This window comes from Gossypium arboreum, chromosome 10 (genome assembly GCF_025698485.1).
Source record: "Gossypium arboreum isolate Shixiya-1 chromosome 10, ASM2569848v2, whole genome shotgun sequence".
NCBI lineage: Eukaryota > Viridiplantae > Streptophyta > Magnoliopsida > Malvales > Malvaceae > Gossypium > Gossypium arboreum.
Genome location: NC_069079.1, coordinates 22,258,118 through 22,278,765, shown reverse-complemented (window position 1 = coordinate 22,278,765; position 20,648 = coordinate 22,258,118).

Sequence of the window (20,648 nt, the reverse complement as noted above, 5' to 3'; positions counted from 1 at the left end):
TCCTGTTTGTCGTACAGCTTGGCAAATAGTAGTTGAAAGGTTTTTCTCAGGTTAGAGGAGAAATCTTTTAAAACGGTTTTCCTTTTTATCGATGTTTTCTTTTTTGTTAGTATTGATTTTTGGGTTGTTTACAGCAGCAAATCATGAGGAGTAGAGCTCTCCTCTTGTGGAAACGTAGTGACGAGATCGTTCGGGAAGTTGGGTAAGTGATGAACACTTCATTTTCACGGTAGTCAATTCCTATAATTTGATCTAATTGAGGAGTAAGATTGATTTTTGGGGCACGTATTATAATTTTTAGGTTCTAGTAGTCTTGGGATTGCTTTTACGTCAGAAATGAACTATGTGTGTACCGAAAACACGAGAAAACAAGTTCCAGTGAAACCCAAAAAAATGGCTTGTTGACGCCACACGGGCATGTGCCTAGTCTTGTGGCCAGCCGTGTACGACACACGACCGTGTGACGGGAGTATGTATAGCGGTGTGGCTCAGACAGGCTAGGCTGAATTGGGTGTGTAGGGCTACACGAGCATGCCACATGGGCGTGTAGGCTGTGGGCCAGGCCATGTGGGTCACACAGGCAATGTTAATTTGCGCATGTAGGCCCACACCTGCATGTGGGCCTAAAATTTTAAAATTTTCGTTAAGGTTACACACGTCGTTTCGATCGATCGTGTGCCTTTCGTAGGGTCTGTAAGGCAAAACTAACCCTAATGCATGAGATGTACTGTTCCGATAGAATGATTTGAGTTTAGAAAAACCCTAAAATCTAAACCCTAAAACCTTAAAATCCTAAACCCTAAAAGGTTCTAAGGCTTCTTGAGTCGGAAACCTTCTTGGCGATCGCACAAACATGTAAAAATTTCTTTTGTTTGTTTTCCTTTTTTTGTTTATATTTGCTTTGAAATGAAAAAGAATAATAAAATAGTTACCTTTCAAACTTTGTTCTTTTTTTCTTTTTGTATTCTATTTGATTTATTGTACAAAAATACAGATTGTTTGTGTTTGGCTTTTATAGCCGAATCAAATTACAATTTTATTGTTTTTTTTCTTTTTATGAGCTAGGGACTAAAATTGAAATGAAATCAAAATTATAGGGGTAAAATGTATTTTTTCTAAAATATGATTTGGATTGAATTGAATTGAATTGAGTAAATATTAAATTGAGCTGAATTTATTCGTTTAGATCAAGACAAACCTCGTACGACTATAGATCGAGGCAAAGATAAGTTTTGGAATAATCGCCCCTGTATCTACGTTTAATCGTCGAGGTAAGTTCGTGTAATTATATTGCATTTATATGTCTTGTGTTGAAATATATATATATATATATATATATATATGTATGTACCATGGACTGTTACTTATTAATCAATCACATATCCAACAATGTTACATCGACTGCTGAGCCCCGTTTGAACCTTAGGAATACGTAGGATACGTATGACATGTCATTAGGGTTTACATGATACAAGTGCTGGTCTTGAACGTCCTACCCATGGCTGAGGTCCGGCATGTGTTACGGATACTCCACAGCTTGTGTGACCAGTATTGTGTAGCTACTTTCTGACCCACAGCTCATGTGAGCAGGCCCATTTTCATAGCTCTTGCAAACATACTTATTCACAGCTCGTGTGAGCATATATGTATAGGAATTAATGGGTTACAGTTATATGAGTTAGCACACTTTGTGTGTGAGCTATCCCAGGTATCCAACGATATTCTAAACAATTCATTGTGCATGATCTTTAAGAAACGATAAGAGTTTGATACGAACTAAGATATGAACATGTGTGAATTGCATTAAATTAGTGATACATGAATTAACGAAAGTTGAGATGGATGATATTTGCATTGTTACATGATTAAGTGTTGTGATCATCCATAAGTAAATTGCTTATGTTTTATGCTTATATGGCTAACATGTTTGGTGCAAATGCTTAGGCTTTGGCCAAGTTGTGGTTGGATTATGCCATGTTAAACTTATTTATTATGTAAGGAAATGGTAAGTTGAGTTTTACATTATATGAACTTACTAAGGCTTTATGCTTACTCTATGTTATTTTTTTTCTTGTTTTATAGTGAATCGGAAGCTTGCTTGGGTTGGAAGCTTGTCAGAGTTATATCACACTATCCATCGGCTAAATTGGTAGATTTTGGTGTTTTTAAGTTTGGTTATAATGGCATGTACAAGTTTTTTTGTTTGATAATGTAGCCATTTGTGTTGGCTTGTGTTTATAGCATTTTTGGTGATGAAATGATACTAATTTTGGCATGTATATATTTGGCCTTAAAATAGTTAATATCATGACTTATGATGCTTGAATGATTGAAGATGGAATGGTAGTTAAAAAAGTATGTTATAAATGATCTTGGGATATGTTTGAATGTGGTGATTTGGTATATTTGTTATAGATGACATATATGGCTGGTTGTGCTATCTGTTAAATGGCATATTTGGCACTTTTGGTCTGAAATTTGATAGGTAAACAAAGTGGTAAGTTTTGACATAAACCTAGTTATAAGTTAGTTGAACTTTTAGCCAAAATTTGCATATGGTTATACATGTCTAATTGTTGTGATTAAGATGCCTTTTAGGCATATTGGTTGTATGCTTATGTACCTTATTTGGATAGCTTGATTATGCATGTTTTTAGTGCAATTTGATGGCTTGTTTATATGTGGAAAATTGATTATAGGTATATGCATGAATAGGTGAAAAAATGGCTTGGGAATGACCTATTTTTTGTCCATATGGCCAAGCGACATGGCCATGTGTCCCCTATAGCTTACAAAAGGTTGCAAGTCAGGCTATTACACAACCTAGCACACAGCCTAACACACAGACGTGTGAGGCCATTTCGAAGGGTACACAGGTGTGTGACTTGGCCATGTGACCCAAGTCAGAAAGTTACACGGGTTGCGACACAAACTGGGACACGGCCGTGTGTCCCTACTTCGAATTTCGAGACTACCTGAGACACAGGCGTGTGTCTCAGCTGTGTGAGTCACACGGCCGTATGACCACTGCAATTTGAAAATTTTCATTTCTTTTAAAAAAAATTATATGTTTTCGATTTAGTCCCGACTTGTTTCTTATGTGTTTTTAGGGCCTCGAGGGCTCGTATAAGAGACAATATGTATGTTATTGACTTGTTTTACTATAATTAATGATATGGTTTAAAATTTTTAAAATTTTTTATTATTTTGGAATGAAAACTCTGGTAATGCTCCGTAACTCTATTTCGACGACAGATACGGGTTAGAGGTGTTATACTTGTAATATTTTGCCTACTAATAGTTTGTTTTATCTTGATACCTTCAGCCTCCAGAACCCAATCATCTTTCTTAATTCTAATATCTCTGCCAATCCCTACCCTCCAATAAAGCCCAAACAACAGAAGACCTTTAGCAGCCCATATACTTTTCCAAGTATATGAAGGTATATTTCCTAACTCTGAATTTAAGAAACCAGAATTTGGATGGTATTTAGCTTTCAAAGTTTAGGCTAAAAGAGAATTAGGATTAACAATTAATCTCCAACCTTGCTTCACAGGAAGGGCCAAATTGAATTTTACTAAACAACGATAATCGAGACCACCACAACAATAATCGAGACCACCATTCTCTTTCAACTCGCAAAGTCTCTTCCATTATTAGTGAATACCACACCTCGTATGACCTTTTTGCCACCCGAAGTTTGCCATTATTTGCTCCATCTCCTCACAAATCAATTCGGTAATAAGAAGCATGCCATCATATAAGTCGGTATCGCCTGTAGCATAGCTTTTATGAAAACCTCTTTTCCCCTTGCGACAAAAAACAAGTAGTCCAAATGTCAATCTTCATTTTGATATAGTCTTTTAAATTTTGAAAAGCCAAACGTCTCCCTCTACCCATCATATTTGGCAAGCCTAAATATTTTTTAGAATTATTTGACCTTTGGACCCCCATGATATTAGAAATGGAAATTCGAACATTGTCTAAAGTATTTGAACTAAAAAACACTATCGACTTTCCATAGTTAACATATTAACCTAAACAGACTTCGCACTCTTTCAAAACATTTTCAAAGGTCTTAGTACCGTTATCAGTCACCTCCCCGAACAAAATACAACCATCATCAAAAAGAAGATGAGAAATCTGAGGCTCCCTTCTACTCACCCTAACCCTTCTCAGATTCCCTTCCTCACTTGCAAGCCTCATAAAAGTTGAAAGGCCTTCACTGCAAATAAGGAACAAAAAAGAGCTTAAGGGATCTCCTTGACGCAAACCTCTATTTGGGATAAAATCCTTTCTCACGATGCCATTTAGAACGACTGAATATAAAACAGTACTAATACATTGCATGATGAAGCCAACCCACGAATCAGCAAAACCCATTTTACTCATCATCTGTTTCGAAAAATCCCATTCAACCCAATCGTACGCCTTGGTCATATCAATCTTGAATGCCATAAGACTTTTTTTTACCACCCTTTTATTTCACAAAATATGAAGAATTTCATAGGTAAGAAGTACATTATCAGTGATTAATATTCCTAAAACAAAAGCACTCTGAGCTAGATCAATACAAAGATCAAACACCTTTTGAAATCTATTCGCCACTGCTTTAGAAATGATTTTATATAACACTATGCAATGACTATTTGGTCTAAATTCATAAGATTTCTCAGATGTGCAATCTTCAGGATTAAAACAATGTTCGTGTGATTCAAAGATTGTAAAGACTTACCCTCATTAAGAATATCCAAACAATAGTTGCTTGCCTCCCTTCCAATAATGTGCCAAATTTTTGCAAAAAGATGGCTGGGAACCCATTAGGACCTGATGATTTGGTCGGCCCTATACTATTTATCTGGCTGTTAGCATATGGTTCATACTATCATTGGTACAACAATTAACCTCTAAAAGAAGATGATTCGTATCTCAAACACCTTTCGACGTAAAGAGCCCTAAGAAGTAATATTTTGCAATGGCCTCCAGTTCTTCATTTTCTATTTTAAAAACACCTCTATCGTTCTCCAGCCCTTGAATTTTATTCAATATATGTCGTTGAGATGCTTGACTATTAAAAAATTCGTATTTTTGTCCCCTTGTCTATCCAATTTGCTCTAGCTTTCTGTTCCTTGTACATTTCCTCATTCTCCATCTCCCAGTTTAAAGCCAATTTTACATCAATTAATTCAGCTAAAATGTCATCATCCTTATTGATACCATCGAGTTCAGCCAATCTTTTCTGAAGATTCATCTTTTTCCCTTTACGCATACTTTTGATATTTTTCACCCACCTTTGCAACCTAACACATGTATGCTCTGGTTTTTCCAAAACATCTCCTGACTTTTCATCCCATAACTTCCTAATTACCTCTTCACACGAGAACTTAAGAACCCACAAAGACTTAAATCTAAACCAATTTGTCCCAAATTATCAAACATTCACCTATGTTTGAATAAGAAGTGGGCAATGGTCAAAAAAAGAGTAAGGGAGAAGTTGAATTAATAAATCAGCAAATAATTAATCCACTTCATATTCGCAACTCCTTCATCCAATCTTTCCCTAATGTTCGTTTTTGCAAAATTACCCTTTTCCCAAGTAAACCTCGGTCCCAAGAAACCCATGTTAATCAAGTCCAATCTGCCAGAACTTTTTGAAAATCCTCCATTTGCTTTTCCTCTCTTATTGCCCCTTCTGCCTTCTCATGGGCATACATAATCTCAGTAAAATCCCCACAAACACACCAAGGTAAAAAAATAATTGTTTCGTAATCGTTGAAGTAAGTTCCATGATTCCTGTCTATGAGCAGACATTGGATTATCGTAGAAGTCAGTGAACCTCTATTTTTTAGAGCCATCCCTCTCATTAATTTCTACATCAATGTGATTATTGGAAAAGCTACAAAATTGAACTAAATAATTTCTATTTCTGTAAGGCTTAAACCTCCTCTAAGACTGTTAGCCGAAACATCAAGCCCATTTTGAAAGCCACAACGTTTTCGAACATGCTCTATTCTAATACAATCCAGCTTTGTCTCCATAAATAAGACCAATTGAGATCTATAAAGCTTCAACGTTTGTTGAAGCCTACGAATAGCCCGAGGATTCCCCAGTCTTTGGACATTCCAACTCAAGAGCTTCATTGTTTTCGGTCGGCTTGCCACTTGGCAGCAGTCGATACTATTTGCAAATGAGCAGAATCATGTTCCAAAATAGGCCTCAAAGAACCTGATAGTGTAAAAACCTCCGAGTTCTCTTTAACAAGTTTTAATATTTTCATTTCGTCTTCAAAAGAAGGAGATAATTCAGTATCTTATGACAATTCCTCAGTATTTTTCCATTTACCCATCACCATCTTGGTCATACTCGTATCACACTTTTCTTTTTTTATCTAACTGACACTAGCTATTTTTTTATAACCTGATAATTGAACCCCTATTAAATTTTCAAACCCTTCCAGCCGATCTCCCTTTTCTAAATTATCCACCTCAGCACATGGATTTTGGCTAATCTTATCCATCAAATCAATAGGCGTAATTTGAGGAGAAAAATTAGCTTTGAAAACCCCTAAAAATCTTCCGTATATTTTTCGTTTCCAAAAAAACAAGTGCCTTCTCCAAACTTGCTTCCTTCTCCTTCTGAATATCCAGTCCCGATACCTCCGAAGAAAAGCCACTGTCTTTGCTCGTCACTTCCTCTCTCGTACAATAACACTGTTTCATTGTCCTTTTTTTCAAGAAACCAAGCTTTAAACTTTCTCTTCCTAATAAGGATGATTTAGCTTTAAACGCTAAAGAATAAGGAAGATCATCTTCTTCCTTTTCACGATCTTCAGACAAGATCACCATATAATCCTTAACCCCATGACACAAACGGACACAGCCAAAGCGAAAAGTCTGAAGATTATTGTCGAAACCATTTTTTTGGGAAATGGGAATCGACTTTGCTTGAAAGTGAAAATTAAAACGGGAGTCGCCACCGATCTTTATTAGGTGTGATCGGATCACCTTTGTTTTAATAAAACAATTTTAGTTTACTAAAATGACATTTTTGGTCTACGAAGTTGAAGAGAACAAGTTCGGGAGTCGGTTACGTATGAGGAAGGATTAGCACCCTCGTCACGCCCAAAATTGGTACCAAATTGATTAATTATTGTCCTAAAGTCGAAAGTTGAAAATTGGGAATGGATTTAAAATACAATTCTTTTTTATTAACCTTAATTTTAAAAAGTTCGAGTTAAATCAAAGTGATTGCTAAAGATTTCCTCGTCTCGAGATATCGAAGCATCATATCCTGTAAGCTAGGACACAATACCATGAACTCCTGAGCGCAAGTTTGTCTTTAATTTTAATTGGAAATCCGTGTGTTTTGAAACTCGAAAAGGATATTTGCTATTTTAGAAACAACGAGAAAAATCAAAACCCCGTAAGTTAGGGCACAATTCCTCGATGTTCCAAAATGCAAAACATTGCCTTATTTGGAAAATTTCGTTTTTGGATAGTAACGAATACGATATTTGAACGACGTGTATTTTTTTAGGTTAAAATAAAGCGATTTATTGGATAAACGTATTGGGGTTTAATTCATGAAGCAATGACATAAATACAATATAATAATGAGGGTGGACGTTAATACATGAATAACCTCATGCGAACATACGACGATAATGTGACAATACAAATGAACAATTTATGGTACATACAATGATGATAATGGCTCACATACATTATTCTCATGCTAACATTAGCAATTAAGGAACAAAAACATATATAACAATTCAAAAATAAATAGTACAAAGCAAGTCAAATTGAATAAAATATAAAAACTATTTAAAAGCTAATAGACAAGTTTAAAATAAATAAAGTAAAAAATGATTTTTTTTAAAATCGATAATGTATGAAGCAATTTAAGAAAAGATAATATATAGCTTTTAGAACATATAATATACATATATGTACATAAAAGCATAGCATGAGTGACATAAAAATCCTATAATGAATAATAAATATTTTTTTTAAAATGGAATTTTGAAAGGTATATGAAAACAATTTAAACTAATGAAATAAATTTTAAATAAATAATGCAAAAGACGATTTTTAAAAAAAAAAAGCAAATGGTACTCTTAAAGTATAAATATGATGGTTTATAATTTGCTATGAATAATATTTTCAACATAAGATAAAATAATATAAAATATATATAAAACAAAACACAATTTAACACATCATGTGAAAGACTTAAAATAAACATGCAAATTAAAGAAATATAAACAAGCGAGCAGTTCACAAAAGAGAATATAAAATATATAATATATATATATATATATTTAACATTATTGACATATAACACTTGGAATAAACAAACAAATAAAATAAATTTTAGATAAATAAATAAATGAACAATATGACAAATCTTATAAGTAACTCATGAAGTTTTAAACTAAATAAAATATAATATCGAATGGGCAATAAATAAAACATATAATATAACATGATAAAACAATTTGAAATAAAAAAGGGTGAGGGCTAAATTAAAATCAAAATAAAAAAAAGGTATAAATCATAAAATAGAAAAATGCCAGGGACTGGATTGAAATACGTGCGAAAGAACAGGGGTCAACTGGGCAATTAGCCTGACCCCCTATGCGCAGTGTTTCAATGTAGGATTTAAGTGTAGGAACAGAGAAATTATTCGGGCAAAAGTTTAAAAAGGAATGGGGTTGGATTGAACACCACGAAAATGCGGAAGGACTCACCGCGTAAATAGCCCCAAGGCTACAAAACACGCGGATCCTGACCTATGCAGGTCGGGTCGACCCGCCCCTTCCCCAAAACGACGCCGTTTTGGCGTATGGGGAAGAAAATGAAACGGTGCCATTTCATGCAACATATTTAAGCCCCGAAAATTTTTTTTAATTCATTTGCAGCCCATTTTTGAAGAAAATTTAAAAAAACTTTTCTTTTTTCTCTGTTAGGGTTTTAAACCCCCTCTTTGTGCGTCGTCTGACCACTGCGCCACCACCGCATTCGGTGGCTGGTGATACACCAAACTGGGCTCTTTTAGCCCTCTTTTTTTATACGCATTGGAGATTTGCTCCCAAAAATGAAAGACAAGGGCTCACCCCCCTTTTGAACTCGACCATGCCGAACGGAGAGGAAAGCTCCGACGACGCGGCCACGGGGTAGATTCGGTAAGTCACCCTTCTCCTCTTTCCTTTTATTTGTTTTATGCCCACTTTGTTTAACAGATTTGTATTAAAATTAAAAAGAAATATTAAATAAATAAAATGAAGTGAAAATAAAGAAAATAAAATCAGAGATCAACCTTTTTGTGTGTTTTTTGCTTTGATTGCTAGTGTTCGTTGTTTTTTTGATTACTTAATATGCGTAAAAAAAAACAAAGGGAACGAAAATGGTTTTATAACCGAATACATGCTTGTTCTTATTTCTATTTTGTCAGTTTCTTCGTTGTTTCTTTTCTTTTGTTTGCTATCATTTTTGTCCTCTTGTCTCCTGTTTCTTTTTGTTTGCGTGCTAGTCTCGTTTTGCAGGTAAAGTGGGCGACCAAACGCATGCGAGGAGGTGTGTACCGGTGGTGGTGTGCGTAGTGGCCATTGGTGAGGAGCGGCGGCTGAAAAGATGGGGGCTAGGGTTGCTGAGATGTTTTGGGTAGTTGGGTTAAGGTTTCTAGATTTTTGGGCTTGTTGGGGTTGTTGGGTTTGCTGGGTTTGGGCTGTTAAACATTGTAAATGGACTATTGGACTTTTATTTTATTTATTGTATTTTGGGTTTTGTTTTTTGGTTTATTGGTTTGGGTTTATTTTTGGTTTGTTGGTCTGGGCCAAAATTGGCTGCTACAGCTGCCCCTCTTTGTTAATTATCGTGTAACGAGAATGAAGCAAAGACCTTAAAGGAGCCAATTTTGCCTAGTCTCACTGAGTCTTGGCTTCTTGGTGCTTCTTTTCTTCTAATAGCTTCGTTCCATCCCACTGCATCTTCAGGGGGATATGGTTTGCGACTTAAATCTGCTCCACTACAATTTCAGAGAGATAAGATTCGCCATGGTAACTTGATTCGGCCTACTGCAACTTCAGAGGTATAGGATTTATAGCCTTAATCTGCTCTACTGCAACTTCAAAGAGATAAGATTTACTATCTTTAGTCTATTCCACTGCAACTTCAGGGAGTTAAGACTTGGTAATTTCAAAGTACTCCCCTGCATCTTCAGGGAGATAATGTTAATGGCTTTAATCTGCTCTACTACAACTTCAGATAAATAAGATTTGCCATGGTAGATTTCATCCGACCCATGCAACTTCAGAGGCATAGGACTTATAGCCTTAATCTGCTCTACTGCAACTTCAGAGAGATAAGATTTGCTATCTTCAGTTTATTCCACTACAACTTCAGGGAAATAAGACTTGTATTTTTAACCTGCTCCACCGCAACCTCAGGGAGATAAAGTTTGCTATTCTTCGATCTATTCCGCTGCCACTTCAGGGAGATGAGATCTGTAACTTCAATCTACTCCTCTGTAACTTTAAGAAGATAAGATTCACGACTTTAATCTGCTCTACTGCAACTTTAGGAAGACAAGATTCGCCATGGTGATTTCAATCCGTCCCACTGCATCCTCAGAGGCGCAGGATTTTGATTTCTTTGGTCCATTGCACCATTCTTTGGAAAACATAACCTGTTGAATCTATTTCACGGGCCTATTTATGCCAAATGATTAGGATGCCATGATCAAAATGAATCGAATGCTCCTAGCTAGATGTGTATGAATGATGTTTGCGTGAATGCAAAATGTCATTTTTTAATGCTTAATTTGATATTACTCGTCATTCATCGAGTCTTTATCAATGACGTAGTACTATATCCTTTTCTTCAGCTGGTACCTTCGGCAGAAAACCCGAAGAAATAATCATAATTTAGGCTATTCTTTCCCCAATGTTTCCAACCCTTGAATTTGGGTAACTCAAACTAATTAGTCTCGTTTTAGGTCCTTGTATCGTTTAGAAACATTTCAGAGTAATATGCAGAACACTTTTTGAATATTATTAGTCCATTAATCATCATTTCAATGAAAGACGCTCGAAAAAGATTATCACAATAGACAAGATGGAATTTTATTAAAAGCAAAGCTCAAAATGAATAGGGTAATAAAGATAGCAAAGTTGCTAAGATATAAAATGAGAACTAACGAATTAATCAAGATAGCACATTCTACCAAAAAATACAAAATGAATGAGAGAAGAATAGGTTCTCTAGATATCGCAGCATGAGCTTCGTTGCACAAATCCTTTTGAGGACCCTTTGAGCTTGATATGTGTTCGGAAGACCAAGAGTACCTTGTTGACGCCTCAAAATGTAGCATCCTTCCTTCTTGCTAATTCAGAGAAGATAATACTACTAGATGCCCCTACTTCGATTTGAATTGCCCATTCCTGGGTTTTCAATTCAAAATCTCTTTGGTCTCAAAGCGCCCTTTTATGGGCTTTCACCTTGGCCTCTCTATTTTTTTTCAGGTTAAGTATCTCTTAACCAAATCCGAATTTATGGGATTAGGCAGGCTTTTACCATTCATCTCGGTTAAAATCAGAGCTCCTTCAGAGAAAGCCTTCTTTACTACATAAGGTCCCTCCCAATTAGGCATCCATTTTCCTCTGAAGTCCTTTTGTATGGGGAGGATCTTTTTCAAAACAAGGTCTCATTCATGAAATTCTCTAGGGCGAACCTTCTTATTATAAGTCTGCATCATTCTCTTTTGATACATTTGACCATGACGGATAGCCTTTAGTCTCTTTTCTTCAATTAAGTTCAACTGGTCGTATTAAGACTGGATCCATTCTGCTTCATTTAACTTTAGTTCTGACAGCACGCATAGAGAAGGAATCTCGACCTTAATAGGCAGAACTGCCTCCATTCCATAAACTAAAGAAAAAGGCGTTGCCCCGGTAGAGGTTCTGACTGATGTCCGGTAGGCATAAAGGGTAAATGGTAATTTCTTGTGCCAATCTTTATAGGTCTCAGTCATTTTTCCTATGATTTTCTTGATGTTCTTGTTGGTTGCTTTCACCGTACCATTCATCTTTGGGCGATATGGTGGTGAATTGTGGTGTTTAATTCTGAATTGGCTACAGACCCCTGCTATTGTGCTGTTGTTCAAGTTCAGTGCATTGTCTGATATGATCCTCTCAGGCATCCTATATCGACATATGATTTCTTTCTTTAAGAACTTACTGACTGTTGACTTTGTGGCGTTAGCGTAATAGGTGGCCTTTACCCATTTGGTGAAATAATCTATGACGACAAAGATGAATTGATGTTCATTAGATGCCTTCGATGAGATTGGCCCAATGACATCCATGCCCCACATGGAGAAAGACCATGGAGAAGTCATGACATGAAAGGGTGAAGGAGGTACATGAATTTTATCTCTATAAATTTGGCATTTATGGCACTTCTTGGCATAATTGATACAATCTCCTTCCATAGTGGACCAATAATATCCGAATCTCATGATCTGTCTGGCCATTGTGAAACCATTAGCGTGCGTCCCGCAGACACCCTTGTGAACCTCTTCTAAGATTTGCTTAGCCTCGACGGCGTCTACACATCTTAAGAGTACCTGATCTTTCCTTCTTTTATACAGGATCTCTCCATCCAAGATATAGTCACTGGCCAACCTTCTTAATATCCTCTTATCATTCTCAGTCGCTTGGTCTGGGTATTCTCGATTCCTCACATATCGCAATATATCCTGATAACAAGGATGATCATCTTTCTCTTCTTCTTCTTCAATGTTGCAGTAATGGGCCGGAGCCTCATAAATACTCATTTGGATAGGTTTCATATCTTCTTGCTTGTTTACTTTGATCATAGAAGCTAAGGTTGCCAAGGCATCAGCTATCTGGTTTTCATCTCGTGGGAGGTAGTAGAAAGTGATATCGTCAAACTTCTCAATTGACTCAAGAACCAGCCTTCAGTAATTGATCAACTTGGGTTCTCTTGTCTCCCATTCACCTTTAAGTTGATAGATCACTAGTGCAGAATCCCCATATACCTCTAGCACTTTGATCTTGCATTCCATGGCTACACGAATTCCCATGGTACATGCTTCGTATTTGGCTATATTGTTTGTACAATCAAAATCCAATTTACTGGTTAAAGGATAATGATCTCTGTTTGGGGATACCAAGACTGCCCCGATTCCGTTCCCCACAACATTGGAAGCTCCGTCAAAATTCAACTTCCAAGGGTGGCCTTCTTGAGAGTCTTCTTCCATGGTTGCAATGTACATTAGATCCTCATTTGAGAAGTCAAAGCTCAACGGCTCATAATCTTCTAGAGCTCTACTGGCTAGAAAATCTATTATTGCACTCCTCTTTACAGCCTTTTGGTTTATGTAGACTATGTCAAATTTAGAAAGTAAAATTTGCCAATGAGCCATTTTTCCATTCAAAGCATTTGACTCCATCATGTAAAAGGGTCTAGTTTTGAGATGAGCCAAGTTGTGTGGTACAACATGTATTGTCTCAGTCTTCGGGTTGTCCAAATCAAAGCACAACACAACTTCTCGATCGACGAATATCTTGTCTCACATTCAGTGAATTTCTTGCTGAGATAGTATATTGCTTTTTCTTTTCTTCCTGACTCGTCATGTTGGCCTAGCACACATCCCATGAAATTTTCAAACACTGCCAAGTACAATATCAGTGGTTTATCCGGGCAAGGTGGCACCAATACTGGGGCATTAGACAGATAATGCTTGACCTTATCAAAAGTTTTTTGACACTCATCATCCCATACACCTGGACTGTTTTTCTTAAGGAGACAGAATATAGGGTCGCTTTTTTTTGTCAATTGTGAAATAAATCGGGCAATGTAATTAGTCTTCCTAGGAAACCTCGAACTTCTTTTTGAGTGCGTGGCGGTGGTAATTCTTGTATGGCCTTGACTTTATCTGGGTCAATCTCAATCCCCTTTTCGCTGACTACGAATCCCAACAATTTTCCTGACCTGGCCCCGAAGGTACATTTTGCAGGATTGAGCTTTAGTTGGAACTTCCTTAACCTCAAGAATAGTTTCCTCAGGACTTGCACATGCTCCTTCTCTGTTTTGGATTTTGCAATCATATCGTCGACGTAAACTTCGATCTCCTTGTGCATCATGTCATGGAACAAAGTTACCATGGCTCTTTGATATGTTGCTCCTGCGTTTTTCAGTCTGAATAGTATCACCTTATAACAAAATGTCCCCCACATGGTTACAAATGTCATCTTTTCCATGTCTTAAGGATGCATCTTTATCTGGTTGTACCCCGGAAACCTATCCATAAAGGAGAAAAGTGAGTAACCTGCCGTGTTATCCACTAAGGTATCAATGTGAGGCAATGGAAAGTTGTCTTTTGGGCTGCCTTTGTTCAAATCTCGATAGTCCGCGCACATTCATACCTTTCCATCTTTCTTAGGAACTGGGACTATATCAGCTACCCATTCTGAGTACTTGACCACTTGTAAAAAACCGGCGTCGAATTGCTTCTTGACCTCTTCCTTTATCTTAAACAAAACATCAGGTCTCATCCTCTGGAGTTTCTGTTGAACCGGCCTGCATTCTTCTTTTATGGGGAGTCGATGAAGCACGATATCAGTGTTCAAACAGAGTATGTCTTGATATGACCATGCGAAGACATCCTTGAATTCTCGGAGTAACTCGATGAGGTCTCGCTTTGTTTTTACAGTGATACTAGCCCCAATCTTCACCTCTTTTCCTTCTCCTAAGCTAACAACTTCCACCGACTCTTTGTGAGGTAAGATTTGTTTCTCTTCTTGTTCTACCATCCTTAACAAATCAGGAGATAGGTTACAATTTCGGTCATCTTCAAAATCTTCAGTGTCTTCCATATACAAATCTTGCACAAAAGGAGTCTCTGAGTTAGTGGCAACGTTGCTCATATCATTGATATCTGGAGACCTGTTATGGATGAAGAACGAAATCCAAAGAACAAAAGAATCTAAGAATATTTGATTTGTGTGGTATGATTATGAATGAAGTGGAAAGAATAAAAGAATATTTGCTCAAGATGATACGCAAAAATGCATTTTTTATTGAAATAACGATATTTGGACATATGCCTATTTCATAAAAGGATTCTTATTGCCCCTAGGCTTAGAGCAATAAGCTTGTTTTGAACATTACTCTGAGTTAATTCTAAAAGTTATAGTGATCTTCTCCGCGGTCTAATTGTTCAAAACACTTCCAGGGATATAAGGGCGAATTCCAGATAAATTCCCTTCTTCGGCTTTTTCCTCAGATATGGCGTTAATGCTCCCACTTCCCAACATTTCTTCAACCATTTTAATTCTTGTCATCTTCTGTTCGGGGTAAATAGTTCCTCCGGACACAAATGTTTTGGATAAGTGAGGAAAGGTCATTGGTTCCCACTTGACCTCCTCACCGCGCAGACGTGCTCTTCTTCTTTCTTGCTTTTTCTGCAGCTCTTTCTTCTTTTGCTTCGCGTCTAGCTTAAATCCTAAGCCAAAGCGGTCTCATTTTTCCCTTAGCATTAGTACATCACTCCTTCCTTGGAGGCACCTTCTAAGTCCTCTTCCTGGCAGGGCTCCTTTGCCGACCGTCAATCGCAGGCCCATCCTCGTAGTTTTAGATATTTTGGGTATTGAGATCTTGTTCCCTTCGACAATAAATGTAGCATTGATGAATTCTAGCGATCGAAAGGAACATTCTATCGTCTCATCGTCAGCACCTATGTATGGTGCGTCACTGGTAACAGATGCAATGATGTCTTCTTCCGCGTTTATCGTTACCAATCTACCCTCAGTCACCAACTTCAATTTTTGGTGTAATGACGATGGCACTGCTTCCACTGAGTGGATCCACGGCCTCCTCAACAGGCAATTGTATGATGGCTTGATGTCCATTACCAAAAAGTCCACCTCGTATGTATTTGGGCCAATCAAGAGAAGTATCTCGATTCTTCCCATCACTTTTCTTTTAGTACCGTCGAATGCTCTCACGACGTTTTAACATGTCTTCATGTGAGAGCTATCCAATGACAACCTATTTAGCGTGGACAAGAGCAGGACATTCAATGCTGATCCATTATCAATTAGTACTCCCGACAACGTGTATCCCTTGCAGCGAGTGGTGATGTGCAGAGCCTTTGTAGATCCCATGCCTCCCGGTGGTATTTCATAATCATTAAAGAAAATAAAATTATCCGCGCTGATATTATTGACCAGACGATCGAGTTTGTTGACAGAGATATCATCCGCAACATATGTTTTATTTAAAACTTTCATCAATGCATTGCGGTAAGTCTCTGAGCTCAAGAGCAAGGCTAGTACCGATATGCGAGCTGGCTATTTGTGCAATTGCTCCACAATACTGTACTCACTGTGCTTCAGGAATTTTAAGAATTCCTTAGCCTCTTTTTCCGTTACAGGCTCATTAACAGGTGATTCAGGTCTGATCGCCTTCTCCTTTCTTTGTTCAACAACCACGGATTTTCCTTTAACTGATTCTGCTTTTGTATTCGGGGTATAACGCCTTCCACTTCGTATATAGAAACCTTCATCTTGACTTTCCTTCTAAGTGCCAATCGGGTTCTTTCTCCCCGGGATTGTCACGTTACAGTCACAGTTCGAAGGCACACTCCTGCTATCTTTATAAGGGAAAGCAACGGGCTTCTGGATTATAACCTTTGGCATATTCGGTACTCCTACTTCACTGATTCTTGGTCGTGATATGATTACCACTGGGTGACTGACCCTATGGACTTTGTTAGTTGGTCCTTGCTCCGACGTGCACACATCTTTTCCCTTTGGGCCCTCAGTATACTCAAAGAATTCAATATCTTTATTTTCTATCAATCTCTGTACCAGAGCCCTGAATTCATTACACTTTTGGATCACATGCCCTTCCTCGTCTTGGAATTCACAGTAGTACTTTGCTCCTTCGGGCTTCTCCCCTAAATCTTCTATAAGTAAACCTTCTTCCATCATTTTCTTCCAAACCCATCTCAACGGAGTCTTTAACTCTGATACATCCATCTTGGTTCTCCTCCTTCCATTTTCAACTATCGCGTTTACCCCTTTGTCTAAATGAATGGGTAAGGAATCTCCCGCCACATTAGGTCCTGTGGGATTATCGAACTTCACAATGCCCATCTTTATGAACCTTTCAACTAATTTCTTGAAGGCCGTGCAGTTCTCAATTGTGTGCCCTAGGATTCCTGCATGGTATTCGCATTGAGCGTTTACGTCATACCACTTAGGGAATGGAGGTTGCATGGCCTTCAGGTAAAATGGAGACACCACATGCGCATCGAACAGATTCTGGTAAAGCTCCCTATACGTCATTGGAATTGGCGTGAACTGGACTCTTTCCGTGTTAGGTCTTGGGTTGGAATCTTGTCTTGCGGAGCTTTGATGGCTAGTAGTCACTGCCCTCGGCTGGCTTACTGTGACTGGCTTAGAATAACCCTTATTGTATACGCTCGCATTGTTCACCTCATTTTCTTTCCTTCTCGGAGCTGATCTCTTAGCACTCTTTCCCACTTCAATTTTCCCACATCTTATCGCGTTTTCTATCATCTCCCCAGACATCACTATGTCCGAGAAGCTATTAGTAGCGTTTCCCAACATATGGTTAATGAATGAGTCCTTCAGGGTATTGATAAAAAGCATGGTCGTTTCCTTCTCCAAGAGGGGTGGTTGGACTTGCATCGCTATTTCCCTTCATCGTTGGGCATACTGCCTGAAGCTCTCACTTGGCTTCTTCTCCATGTTTTGTAACGTAATCCTGTCGGGTGCTATGTCTGTCACGTGACCGTATTGTCTCATGAAAGCTTGAGCCAAGTCCTTCTATGAACCAATTTGGGCACGGCTAAGCTGGTTATACCACTTGGCCGCAGATCCGATCAGACTATCTTGGAAACAGTGGATCAACAGCTGATCATTGTTGACATACCCTGTCATCCTTCAACAGAATATCGTAATATGAGCTTCAGGGTAGCTCGTCCCATTATACTTTTCAAACTCCGGGGTTTTAAATTTTGGTGGGAGCACCAGATCTAGGACCAAGCTTAAGTCCTTAGCATCGATCCCGCCACGGTAATCGACAGTCTGCATTGCTTTGAACTTTTCTTTAAGCCATTTACACCAATCATCGAGTTGTTTTGCCAGGTCTACTTTTCCTTTCTCCATTTCTGCCACGTCATCAAGATTCGGAGCAAATGGATTAGCTGGATTATCCCCAGGATTAGAGCCCGAACCTGTAGGAATATTCATTGGTGTCGAGGCATTGGCCTAGTATTGTTGGGGCCTAATAGTGACAGGTACCGTTCGTGGGTGCACCTCCGGTTGTGGTTGAGTGTTTACCGGAGCAAAGCCTAGAGGATAGATAGGGTCTTCATTATCGTTCCCCATAGTGCTCTTCCCTTTTTCGCGTTCTCTAGCCAGCAACTGCGCCAACTGGCCTATCATATTTTTTTGGGATTCTTTCATTTTTTCCCTCATATCTTGTTGTATTTTAGCCAGTTGCTCTTGCATCTGCGCTTGTAATTGCTCTTGCATTTTTCTTTGCATTTGTTCTATCATTTCTAATCTCTGATCTATTGCTTTGGTTTTACGGCGGGTATTGTAGCTGTGTTCGATTGGTTGATTCTTGTTGGTTTCCAGATTAACTGAAATAATTTTGTTTAATCAGGGTCTTTTCGTGAAATTTAATGCATATGATAAAATGTAATGCAAATGAATGAATGCAAAAAGAGGCGTTGATTCTAATTTAATTTCATTAGAATAACTTCACTAGAAGAAAAATTTCTTTACATAGAACGGATGATTACATATACGGCTTTGCCCTAATGCCCAAAGCCTTAACTTTCCTAAGAAGCCAAGCTAAATTTCGGCCTCGATCTGATTCTGACTCGTGCTGTAATATCCTGATTTTGGGCCTAGTCGGAATAGTGGTTTCGTGACCACAAAATCCGAGATAGAAATAATTATTTTATGATTATTTTAAGGTCTATGATATGATTGCATGATTATGTGAAAATTTCGTGAAGAAATTTTATGCATAAAGTGCTTAATTTGAAATTTGGGACTAAATTGAATAAATTGCAAAACTTGTGTTCTAGAAGTATTTTGCATAAAATTGAATTAGATTATTAATTAGAGGTCCTTAAAGAGTAATTTTACCAATTTCTAAGTCTATGGACAAAATTGGACATGGATGGAATTTTTGGAAAGTTTAGTAGTAAGGGCATTTTGGTCATTTAGGGGTAAAATGAATTAAAATACAAAATTAAAAGCCAATTTTGCTCATCTTCAACCCCATGGCCGAATATAGCAAGGAGAAACCATGGCTAGGGTTTTCAAGCTTCCAAGCTCGATTGTAAGTTCGTTCTAGCCTCGTTTTAATGATTTTACGTTTTTGGAGTCCCGGTAGCTCGATTTAGCTTATGCTAGCAATAATTTAACCTAGGGTTTATATTTGGAAAAATACCCATAGGTGAAATTTGTGTATTTTGGTGTTTTATGATAGAATATGAAGTTTTAAATTATGTTAGACAACTTGTGCTACTCGGTTTTAAGTGAAAACGAGCAAAAGGGCTTAATCGGTAAAAATACCTAATAGTCATAAGTACATGTTAGAGTGAGAATTTGATGTTGCCATAGAAGGAAAAATGATCAGCATGTCATAAAACATAAGAAAATAGGCTGAATTTTAATTTCACGAGCTTTGGGGCAAAAGTGTAAATATGCAAAAGTTTAGGGGCAAAATTGTAATTTTTCCAAAATATGATTTTGGGTCAATTTGAATAATGTGAGTCCTAATTAGACTATATTTTAAATGATAGAGCAAGGAAAACTGAAATTCGGGCTAAAATGGGAAAATACCAAGTGGTGGACGAAATGGTAAAATAGCCATTTTCGCATACGAGGTAAGTTCATATGTAAATGTTGGTAACATAGTTATTATTTTAAATGTTTTAATGTTTTTAAATGATATGATAATTATTATGAAATATTATACTTGTGATAATTGTTTGATAATATGTCAAATTATGTGATATACTTGGAAAATATGAAATACTACCGAGTATCGATATCGGCATTCCGTAGAAGATGGTTGAGACACATGATTGGGAAAAAGGTCCGTTGAACCTCGGGAATGGATTAGGATACAAGTGACATGTCACTGGGATATTTGGGCATCCGAACTCGTTGAGTTGAGTCCGAGTTCGTGAGATGTAACTAGGCATCCGAACTCGTTGAGTTGAGTCCGAGTTCACTTATGGATCTGACGCTTGAGCTCAATGAGTTGAGTCCGAGTTCACTTATGGGCGGGTTACATGGTAGCTTGGCTACATATGTGGCACTTATGTGCAAACTTTCCATGTATCCGAATTATATTCCGATGTGTTCAACGGTAAAGTTCTACTCAAATGGAGGAATACTCAAGATGAAAGGGACGTATTGGTAAGTGTTGTGAAATGGATAATTTGAACAGGTATGTACTTAACCCTCGGGTTGAAAACTCGATATAACAACAATATGGTAAGATGATAAATGAAAAGGTGATATGAATGTCTTGGTGATGATTATGCAAATGATGTTTTATGTTTGC